This window comes from Mytilus trossulus, chromosome 3 (assembly GCF_036588685.1).
Source record: "Mytilus trossulus isolate FHL-02 chromosome 3, PNRI_Mtr1.1.1.hap1, whole genome shotgun sequence".
Classification (NCBI taxonomy): domain Eukaryota; kingdom Metazoa; phylum Mollusca; class Bivalvia; order Mytilida; family Mytilidae; genus Mytilus; species Mytilus trossulus.
This window is the reverse complement of record NC_086375.1, coordinates 30,719,126-30,731,608: the sequence shown is the minus strand read 5'-3', so window position 1 is coordinate 30,731,608 and position 12,483 is coordinate 30,719,126. Positions and strand designations below refer to the sequence as shown.

At 30.7% G+C, this 12,483-nt stretch overlaps 1 long non-coding RNA gene across 1 annotated transcript; it reads right to left on the bottom strand.

Moving 5' to 3' along the window:
• Positions 1-1,207: 1,207 nt before the first annotated feature.
• On the bottom strand, positions 1,208-11,161 carry LOC134711226 (uncharacterized). Its single transcript, XR_010106156.1, has 2 exons — positions 10,868-11,161; positions 1,208-3,048 (listed from the first exon to the last, which is right to left on the bottom strand). It is a non-coding gene; the product is annotated as an uncharacterized LOC134711226 (long non-coding RNA).
• Positions 11,162-12,483: the final 1,322 nt, after the last annotated feature.

The window sequence follows — 12,483 nt, the reverse complement described above, 5'->3', positions numbered from 1 at the left end:
GAAGTTTACGAGTATTAAAACATTATGAAAGCGGTTAACTTTGATTTTTAGTAAGATCAAATGTTACTGATGGAGTAACACAAATTTGAGTGTAGTATGTTTGAGAAGTTCGAGGCATCTAAATAATGAAAATATACCGCACAACCCTAAGTTTTGACTTTTACAAAAAAAATAGTGCATGTGAACTTGTATTCCAGGAATATTTTTTTTTAATATTTCAAAGTAAAAGTTGTATCGAACTTTAACCTTCAACTATTCGATTTAAAAACTTTCAAAAATGCTATATATTATATGCATGCTTTGCGACCGTCCAATATCGAATGTTCCTGATGATGTTTATTGTATCCGTATGGAATTTGATATAAATCGTTCGCTATACAGAATATGTCATCTTGGAATGAAAGTTACTGTTCTTTGGTTTATTTTTTTATAAAATGTAACAAATCCTGGAAATCAAACGAAAATTTATAACTTCAAAGGGAAAAATGCTTCAAACTATCGAACTGGACATGATTCAATAATTGCTCGCCTAAGCTGATATATAAACAGTTTTATACTTGATAAAACTGAGAACTCCATATTCATTGTTATAGTATTATAAAATAACATATCATTCTAATAATAACGCAGTTTTATTTTGAATTATCAATCAAACAATACATTATATCGATCAAATTATGATTGGTCATGACATGTCAATAAACAAAATGACAGCCAGTCTTAAAAGCAATTGCACTTTGTTGATTGTATAATCTTTTACAACACTAAATAATACTGGTTGGCGGTGATACAAATTGCAACGGACATGGTATAACGTAAACTGCTAACAAACTACCTCATCATAACATGTCTGTCTTATTCGACCGTACCATTCTATTTGAAACGTGTTTAAAAAATATGTTCTGAATTTTGATATGTGTTGAGATTTCTGTAAATATATAATAAACGACAGGTTATTGGTTTTTTTTCTCACAATATTTGTTTAATATGTTTTCTTTTAGGCGCAATTTATTTTTTCTGAAGTTATTCGATTTTGAATTATTCTGAAAAAGAAGGAATTCGAGTAATAGTGTGAAAGAGCGAAGATATGAAACGAGGCATGATTAAAGTTCTGTCATCATTCAATCTCGGCTTCAATATTTGAATTGTTAATTTATTTAAAGATTTTTTTATACAAGGAAAACTAAAAAATGACACGTGTTTGTGCTTTATACATATAATTACTCCCTTAACTCGATGGTGTTTCTGTTGAGGACTGTTTTGTTTTTAAAAAATCAATTGTATTCCACACTAGTTATTGTCATTTGTACATCAATAGTTTTTGGTAGCGGTTCCTGAACTAAGTTCATAATGTATTTAAATAATAATTAGCATCATCATAAATAATAATTCTTAACAGAAAATGTTTGTAACCATATTAAAATATTCACAAAATGAAAACAAAAGTGCAGTTTATTTTGATATTTTATGTTTTGTATACCCATTGCATTTGATTTTATAGTTATTTTTTTAAGTTATTTACAGATATTGCTGATACATATATATATAAATTAGCTTATTTTTTTAATAAAATAAAAATAGAAAGATGTATGTCATGTCTTAATACAATATCACATTAAATTAGATTAAGTCATTATAGCTAAATGTCAAATCGAAGAGCAAATTAAACCATTACGTCTGCAAGAAATCGGTTTTATTATCAAGAGATCTGATTTGCAGAGGAACAAACTGTAATACTGTTGGAAAATTTCAGCTTTCAGTAACATCATCTATAATTACAGAATGAACTGCATTTAACTATCGGATTGCAAAAATGTTCATCTTGTTTAAGAAATAGTCTTTTTATAGAATGATTTTGTGAAATAAAAATTTAGTTTTATAATCTCTGCACATGTGTCATTAATGATATGATTATAAAGTCATATGAAATTAAAACTGAATGGAGATCGAGTGTAATTAAACCTTTAAATTGGTTACAAAAATAGAAAAATGTTGAATGTACATGTATTATCAATCAGATATCAATATATATTGCACGCATAATAAATGATCATTCTTGTTCTGTATTTGTTCAGATTTGAAATTATGCATATGACCAGGAAAAGGGAAATTTATCTATTCTGTCTATAATAACAATAACGTTAAAATTTAAACTTTTTTATCACCAGGGTTTTTCAACAGAGGTGTCAGTTTGGTTAAAGCTTAAGTGATATCAACAAATGATCGTTTTCTAGTTGCGCTGTAAACCAAAAAAAATGTAAATTGTAAAATTTGAATAAAAATCTATAATGCTTTTTTTCAAATTTACCTTTTTTTATATACCTATGGTATATAAATCCTTAATTTTTATATACGAAGAAAACAAGTATTGTAATTAAAATTAAACAAAAATCTTCTCATATTATAATATAAAAGTGCACCAACGGTTCATTTATGTTTCATCATCTCAATAATGATACAGGCCCTCCTCTCCGTTATATACTTGTTTGATATATAACTGCAGAAGATTAAGAAAACTATTTTAAAACCACTTTACATCTAAATTAAACTTCTTTTAGACATTTGATTTCTGATTCAAATGGGAAAAACTGTAAATTACCAACTTAAACTAATTGTGTTCTCTCCATTTTAAAAGATTGTATATGCATGGATGGTCTAAGTACATCAAATGCAATTCCCAAGTCAAAAACCATCGTATGTTAAGACTTTAACCAGCAGAATTAATCTATCCTTAAAAACGTATAAAACTTGAGTCTTAATTTTCTCTGTTCTGATGAATGGAGTCATGAAAAATATTTTTGTTTTTCGTTTTTCATTTCCACTTCAATCCGGCAATGTCCTGTACGTTCCCTGGACCGACCAAACTGACATATCAGTTGCTATTTCTGCATTGTCTGTCAGTCCATCCATATCATCGCGCACATTCCTCCATCGTGATGCCACAATACTTAAAACAGTAACCATAACAACGATAAAAACCAAAACTATCACAAGAGAAACAAACACAATAACATCCTGTTGTGTGTAATATTGATCCATCTACTGCTTCTGAAAAAAAAATAAGAAAATATTAATTTCAACAACAAAAAAGTAAAATCAAAATAATACTGAACTCCTAGGAAAATTCAAAACGGATAGTCAAATGGCAAAATCAAAAGCTAGCCCACTTCAAACGAATGAATGACGCTTATAACATTTCTGACTTTGTACCGGCCATTTCAAATGTAGAAAATGGTGGATTGAACCTAGTTTTATAGCGCTAAACGTCTCACTTGTATGACTGTTGCATCAAATTCTATAATATTTACAACGTGATGAAATGATTAAATTAAAAAACTGCATTTTATCCTTAATTCGAAAATTGTTTCGCACTTTTTGAAATAAAGTCTTGATATCATTACTTTAAACATGTAGAGATAGATCTGCTCACCCTTTACCATTGTTTTGGGTGCTCAGTCTTTTGTTTTATTTGTTGTGTTTTGCATGCTGATTGTCTTTTTTTCACATGGCATCGTCACCTTATTTTTAACTTACGAGTTTAGTATTCCATGCTTCTCTTTTCTGTTATCTTTCTTATACTGATCATGTGATAAGAATTTTGGGACAAATAATATTTATTTTTCAAAAAATTCTTGTAAACTTTTCATGTCGAGTTAACATGTAAAACTGAATAACGCCAAAAACATGTCACGATTAGGGAGGATACATGGTGTGTACAAGTACAAATATTTGATCCTTAACAATAAATTAAAACTAAACATGGTCAAAACTTGTGTACTAACAAAATAAGAAAGAAAATACCACTTTGTAAAACTACATTTTTTCTTAAACGCCTTTTCTAGATTCGATTTCAACAGGAATTCTCAAAACTTAATATTTTAAAGCCAAGAATTTTATAAGAACCAAATTTTTTAAGAGCTAAATGATCAAAAGGGACCGAAATATGATAATAAATTCAATCTACTATCACGTTTCTAAGGGGCATAACTCTGCAACATAGTTGATCAGCACAGATTATTGAAACGTCTTGACACTGATGATCTAATGCTACAGTATAAGTTTCATGAAAAACAATTGATACTTGACGGTCCAATTTCCCCTAACACTAAAGCTTCTTATGGGCTTATTTAGATTATTTGATCGTCACTGATTTCGAAACGTCTTGAATGACACCCGAATAAACCTTGTTTACGTCTTTAAATTAAATCCATCAGGCTGTCATTTTCATAATTTCGTCATCAGTTTTTTTTTTATAGCTGACGATACGGTTCGAACTTTCCTTATTTTTGAAGACTGTACGGTACCCTGCATCTAATCATGCCATCTTGTCTCTTGTAGATAGACCATACCCATTCTCCTTATTTTATATCAACACTTACATATGAAAAAAAATATAGGAAAGGGGGTGGGGGCATTTAAGAAGACAGAATTTAATCGTTCATTGAAAAGTACCAAGAATGTCGTTTTTATTCCGTTGAAATTTGTGATTAAAAATATGTCATCCATTCAACTGTTGCGTTATAGTGAAAACGTTAGTATTACATTTTCCCAGCATTAGGTTGGCCTTTTGTGTACCCAAGACAGGTGAAGGAAGTCAAATTAGAAGCGCTGTGATTGGATGTATGGGTACAATATATTTTTTTATTTATCTATGAATAACTACAGTGTGTAAAAACCTATAGAAATATTTTCTAGAGAATTATTCAAAAAGGCTTCCAAAATTTCATAAATTTGGTGCAAATGACGGTGGGTATGAAAAACAAAAACAAGCTCCATTTGAAATTGGTCATGATACCGTTTGGCTTCATTTTTTTTTAAGAATACAGTAATAAAGTTCTAACACCACACATAACTGTTTTATCCATTTTTTTTTTTATAAAAACTAGTAAATTTAGAAAATGTAGTTTGGATCCTCAATGCTCTTCAACTTTGTATTTATTTGGCTTTTTAACTATTTTGATCTGAGCGTCACTGATGAGTCTTATGTAGACGAAACGCGCGTCTGGCGTTTAAAATTATAATCCTGGTACTTTTGATAACTGTTTACACCATGCACTGGGTCGATGCCACTGCTGGTGGACGTTTCGTCCCCGAGGGTATCACCAGCCCAGTAGTCAGCACTTCGGTGTTGACACGAATATTAATTATATGGTCATTTTTATAAATTTTCTGTTTACAAAACTTTGAATTTTTCGAAAAACTAAGGATTTTCTTACCCCAGGAGTAGATTACCTTAGCCGTATTTGGCACAAGTTTTTGGAATTTTGGATCCTCAATGCTCTTCAACTTTGTATTTATTTGACTTTTTAACTATTTTGATCTGAGCGTCACTGATGAGTCTTATGTAGACGAAACGCGCGTCTGGCGTTTAAAATTATAATCCTGGTACTTTTGATAACTGTTAGTATTGCCGTCTATGGCAGAATAAATAGGATCGTTTTCCCTATATGAAAGTTATTGATAAGAAAAACTACGACCTTTGTTTGACCATGTGTTGTTCATTCTCTTGAATTGCGGTTTCTATTCGACCTCTAGAAGCTTTTTATGTTTCCTTATATTACATTAACTACGAAGAAACCTTGTGCAAAGATTCAATAAAAAGGCAATGTCTCACAAATCTTAATAATACATCTGAGAATACGGAAAAGATTATTTGAAATGATAACATAACAATGTGTTGGGGAGAGTATAAAAGTTGACGTCAACTAGTATTGTGAAGTGTGAGACACCGGGAATTACTTTTATTTTTTCTCGGTAATGTAATTATCTTCGAGTACTAAGTAGGGGAAACTATTATAGCATTGACATAAAGAAACATAAAAAAGCATCGTCTCAGGAACCCTGAAGTAGAGAACTCGCAAATAACCAATTCATAAATTTGCACTTGTTTATTACATATATCTATATAGTCCCATCAGAAACAGACTAATTGAAATTTGGCTTCATTTATCCCTGAAGACGAATAATAAAGAATCAATTACTGATGTTATACAGAACAGACACCCAAGGCGTTCCCTGCTGTGAAAAGTAAATTGTGCTGCCATTGTTTAATATAAGCTTCATTAAATATTGTTAAAGACTATCTGAAAATGAAATTGAAAAGCTTAAGACGTTTAAGGTTTGGCGTCAGAACATCGTCCTCTTACAATTATCTTTATCAGATTACTTCTTGCTACAATAGCAATCATGTCGACGTCTTTATTGTCTGCTGATACCTTAAGATAAGTGGATTTTAACACTTTGGAATTTTTTAGAAAATAAAAAATGCTTGTAACTAAATTAAGTTTAACAGAAAGTTGTAAATAATGTATACTAATCTGAAGACTATCAAAGTTTTCACACTTGGACAGACACGAAAGCGTCATACAAGAAAAAATAAAGTTGATTAGTAAACTGCTTTTGCTTTCTTTGGTGATAATGCGGGTTTCTAGATTGAAATCTCTTCATCAGTGAAATATCTACAGCTGAAATGTTTAAGTGTATAAGGCAACGATTATGTAAATTCTTGTGGATAGGGATAATTCTTAGCTTATATATCTTTAGAGAAACCATAATGTGTGACCGAGAGGACGGGAAAAAAAGTGGAATATTGAAGGTTATCAAAAGGAACATAAACAAAAGAAACCTCTTTTCTCGAAATAAGAACTATATATAATAGACATCAGCTTAACATTGAACAAGAGAAAACGGCTAAGTTTGCAATAACCAAAATATAATTAGTAAGTTAATATGCTCATTTGTCAGTTTTATAAGATGTGTTCTGCATATAGCTTTAAGTTATCTTGTCGCCCTTTTTTATTTTATCGTAAGAGTGTTGCCGGTGACTTTTCCATGTGTGATTTTTTATAGTTGTTTCTTCGTCTTGCTTATGCACTCATTTATAAAGGCTTCATGTCGCACTTAAACCATCTGTGGATTGTTTCTAACAGTGTGTTGATCTTGTTTTATTATGTGTTTCGTTGTGTTGCTGTATACTTGACGTAAATCCACATACTCCTGTATGCCATTCAATTCCTGACTGTGTCATGTGGCTTTAATCATAGAAATCAATGACAACATATGTTGGTTATGGTTCGGAATTTATTTTTACTCAACTTGGCATTGACTTTATTTGTTGTAATTGTGATAAATGATTTAAACAATACCTTTTTATCTTTGATTAAATGATAAAAATCTAATTTATTAACTTTTATATGATATAGTAGAAAATTTTGTTAATAGGAAATGTAAAATCTATATAGGCAATTTTCACTCCTAAACAATTACTAGGCGATGTATTGTAAATCTATTTAGTCTGTATATCTGACAGTCAGCATTTATATAATATACAGCAGAGGAATGCGTTACATCTTTAATTTTGCTATCAATAACATGAGTAATTGGAATGATGATTTTTGAATTTTTCGAGAGAATATTTTATTTAGCTTTTCGGATAGATTTCTAAAAACGATTGGGTAGACATTCAGTGCAACTCGTGACCTTGGAACAAAATAAAGGTCGAATTTAATCGTTTATTCCGCCAAAATAAAGTGCATCCACTACGTATACATGATTTCCATGATTTACTCTTTAGAATTATAATTTTACCTCATAAAATACATACTTAAAAAGTATTAAAAAAATTGAATACTTAAAAAGAATTAAAAAAATGAAAAAAAGACATGAATTGCAAGCATTTTTCATCCTGTGTTACTAGATTTCTAGCTATATTTACCATAGAACAGAATAAAAAAAATAGATAAAAATTGCAAGAAGACATCAATTGCAAAGATTTTTCATCCTGCATTACTAAACTGTTAGCCAGTGGCGAATCCAGGGGGAGGGTCCCGGGGGTTGGAACCCCCTTTTTTTGGACGATCAATGCAATTGAATGGGGACATATAGTTGGACCACCTCCCTCTTTTGTCCTGGGTTGGAAACCCCCCTTTTTCAAATGGCTGGATCCGCCACTGTTAGCTGTATTTACCATTTTTGAAAATAATGTTAAGATTTCAACACGTTAGTTACCGCGCGCGTATTCAAACGGTATAATATAACTTTACATTTGACGTTGTGTTTTTGTTTTTGTTTATTTTTTCTTATTCTATATCAACGTTTAGTCAGCTTTTTTATTTCAGGATAGTAGTTACTACTTTGTAACATTTTAGTGAAAAGTCACCTGCGTTATGAACATAAATGCATAAAAAATGGATAAAAAAACATGTATGCTGTGTTGCTCAAAATAAATATCAATATAAACGAAAGCGCCCTATGTATAAAATCGAAGATCTTGAATTAAGCCGTTACATAATTTAAATTGTAAGATGTAATCTGATTTTAAAAAATCAAATCGCTTTTCTAAGCAGTTTGAAAATTTTAGGAAAATAAATATGTTTTGCATCTGCATTGAAGCAAACATAAACACATTTCTTATCTTCAGACTCAAATCGATAAATCCTGCTCTAACATCGTTGTAAACGAAATTTGATTACAAATTCAATTATTCCACTTGGCCAATGCTTCAAAACAACAACGAGGCCATTAATAAAATTGAAGTTGTGTTGTGACACCAGCGACTGCAGAGGGTTAAGCATTTATATATATGAACGATAAAATTGAGAATGGAAATGGGGAATGTGTCAAAGAGACAACAACCCGACCAAATAAAAAAACAACAGCAGAAGGTCACCAACAGGTCTTCAATGTAGCGAGAAATTCCCGCACCCGGAGGCGTCCTTCAGCTGGCCCCTAAACAAATATATACTAGTTCAGTGATAATGGACGCCATACTAATTTCCAAATTGTACACAAGAAACTAAAATTTAAATAATACTAGAGCATAGTTTACCCCACCACATTTAATATCCCTATCCAAAGGAGGCTAGTTTTTTTTTCAGAAACTATCATTGGTTGTAGTCTGCCGTATAACTTTATTGTTTATCGTTTTAACATACCGTAGGTTTATTTGCTATGAAATTGTTTCCTTTTTAGTCATGTCAGGGACTTGTATAAATTACTTTAAGGTATGGGTTTTGCTCATTGTTGAAAGCCTTTCTGTGAGCTGAGCTATAATTTACATCCTCATTCTTTGGTCTCTATATTGTTGTCTCATCTGCAATCATACCACATCTGTTTATTCAATATATATTGATATTTTATATATGTATACGACAAAAAATTCTGACGTCACATTTGTATAGTTGTATATGTTGTATTTTTCTATACTGTTTGTCTTTTGATCTTTTTCTATTTAGATATGTTTCTTATATCCAGTGAGCAATATTTCCTCAACAGTAGGACAAGATTATACTACACGTAGTTTAAGGGTAGACATTTATTCTATAAAAAAACGTTACACTTAGTTTAATTTATTTAATTTTAAACTCTGTCATGTAAATGAAGTAAATACATGTATTTACTGTAATTTATGTCTCACAAGCTTTCAAAATCGTAGGTTCTCTTTACATCAAGACATGTTTACACATTACATCAGCGTTAACTAGTCCCGAATCTGTAAAAGTTGAGATACATACGCTTTTTTCATTAATAGACTTCAAAATAGGAAAGAAAACACTTCTGGTGCTATGAGTGTGATGTATATACTCATTTTTAAAAAAGTAACAGACTTCACAATTTAAAAAAAAACTTTAACAAAGCTCTTAAAAAAAACAACGCTGTCCCTATTTAAAGAAGTTGCGGAGTCTATAATTTGACGAATGTAGGACAGGACAAAAAGTCAATTTGAAAGTGCCAAAATGATTTGATCGATCTACAAAATAGGTGTACAATACAATGATATCGTATGATAATATTAATACTCTGAGAATGTTTCGAATCAATTAAAAAGTGGATAAGGATGAAGGAGAGTAAGCTATGTAACAAATGGGTACCCTCCTAAAAGTTAGATATTGAAAAAGTCCACTATTTACTTCCGGAAACCCTCAATAATAATTTTAACAAACATATGGAGGGTGTACAATGACATTATAGTAATGAGATTCTTGAAAAAATGTCATATTCTGAATAATTATGATGAATAAGATGGATACGTGTACTGTAATGTGTATAAAAATTAAAAGATGTGGTATTATTGCCAATGAGACAACACCAAACTAAGACCAAAAGATATAAAATTTGATAGCTATAGGTCAACGTTTTGTATTCAACAATAAGAAAAACACAAACTGCACATAGTCAGTTATAAAAGGCCCTGAAACGACAAATTTAAAACTATTCTAACTAGAGTAGAAATGACAAAATCCTTAATATATAAAAGTCAATTCCCAAAAATATAAGGTTAAAGAAAATGAAAAGAGATGGAGAACTTCAGTATGTGCTTTAGATGCTGTTAAAATTTCACAACATTCTGTCAAGTGAATCTGGAGCAGCTCCGATAAAAATACTCACGTCTGGACGGGACGGCGGACGGACGGACGGACATACTAACCGTTCACGTCATACCTCTAGCTTTAGAAGACTAGAAGTGTAAAAATTGTCATAAGAGACTGTCTGAGAAAATACGAAAACAATTGAAGATGGGATTGTGGGATAGCTTAGAATATAGCTTCATAGCATTTGAGAGCTATTATAGAAATTATCAAATAAATCTTCTTTTAAGTTTTGATGAATATCATTGGAATAATATAACAGAGGGAATAATAAAAGTTGTACAACTTTTACACCGAAATAATTAATGAAGAGGATATGTTGTTGCATGTTAATTAAACTTTATAAATAAAGATTTTCAATATCGCAAAAAAAATGTAATATAGAAATGTTTCATAAAATGTTAATATGGATGTGAGATCGATTTTTAAAACATAACTGTAAACTGAATCATAATAACAACACATGTATACTTCTATAAACAGATATTATAAAACCTTACCTTGAATATTGTATATAAAATCCACAAGGAAATGTCAAAATTATTGTGCACTAGACTGATTAACTACATTAAATTAATAAGCATGTTGTAAATTAACTAAAACATTACACATTTTAGGTAGATCATCTTCAACTGTCACATTTTTACTAACATTGTACTATAAATATTTTATAAAGCCTACATGACCAGCTGTTGCTGATCGATACTATCACAGCGCCACCCTACTACGATCATCCATCAGAAGTTTTACCCTTATACTTATAATTAATTTAATCAATATAAGAACGAGACAAAATCAAACTTCGGTGGTTTCTTCTGCGTTTTTAATCAGCAGTCCCAAGTCGTAAGTACAATAAAAACGCCACGTTTGCCAGTAGAGATAACTGTGGCGTCAATATCTTAAGCTATTTACTAGACTAGAAATCAACTTAACTGACAACAATGAATTTACTAATGGTCAAATTGTCTAAATAATCTTCGATAATGCACTAGAGAACTAAACTCTTCTTCTCGAGTGGACAGTACATCGTTGTTAAATGTTCGAAGTTATCAAAACTATTTAAAGACTTCATCGATTGATGTCTACCAAGCGACAAATATTTTAAGCATATTAAAAGTAATATTACGTAAAGAAAAGCAGAAACACGAAATGTTTAATAAAGGTACCAACACTGATTGATTGATTGCTTGCTTGATTGATTGGTTGATTGATTGATTGATTGATTGATTGATGTTTGCTTTACAGTTCTCAGTGTGAAATTCAATTTGATATTACTTTTCTGTCATTTTTCTCTATTCGTAAGATTAAGCTCACCATTATTCTCTGTTCTTTATTTTAATTTATATCCCTATTTTGTTTATTCTATATTTTTTGGTCAATGTTTCGGTAGTTTTAGCCCATTGTTCTTTTTTCTGTTAATTAACCTCATCCAGATCATTATGTATTGTATGTTTAATCTTTCTTCTAGTTATAGCCATCCGTGTCCAATTACGTTCTTTTTTTTTATCCACTCAAATATCTGTAATTCAGGAAGTGTTCTATTAGGGCTATCGGAAACAGACACTCTTTAAATAAAAAAAATAGAAAAATCGGGAAATGTTGCAACAACGTCTAAAACAAAGTAGTTTACTGACATGAATCCGAACTGAAATACATCATAGCTTCGTTAAAATATATGGTTTGATTCCCTGTATTGTAATCATTCACGTATTAATACGCAGGATAAAGGAGAGTATCAATCACATGTCCCATACAAATTCATTGATCGTCCAAAAAAAAGGGAGGGTTCCAACTCCCGGCCCCCCCTCCCCTTGGATCCGCACTGGACACTACAGAAACAATGATCAAGTTAAAATAAATGTGTGAAATGGACCTACTCACCTCGTTTTTATGGTCATAATTTAATATGTTCTTTAAATTATATGTATGTCATACATGCAGTATTAATTGATATCCCATTATTCGATTTACCTCAATTGAAAACAAATGTACATGACTGTATAGTTTACAGAAACAAATATACTATTGAATGTTGTAATATACAAGAAAGGAGGGGAAGTGAAGATCGAAAGATCGAATACACATTTCCACAATAACAGTTTACTGGAAAGTAAAA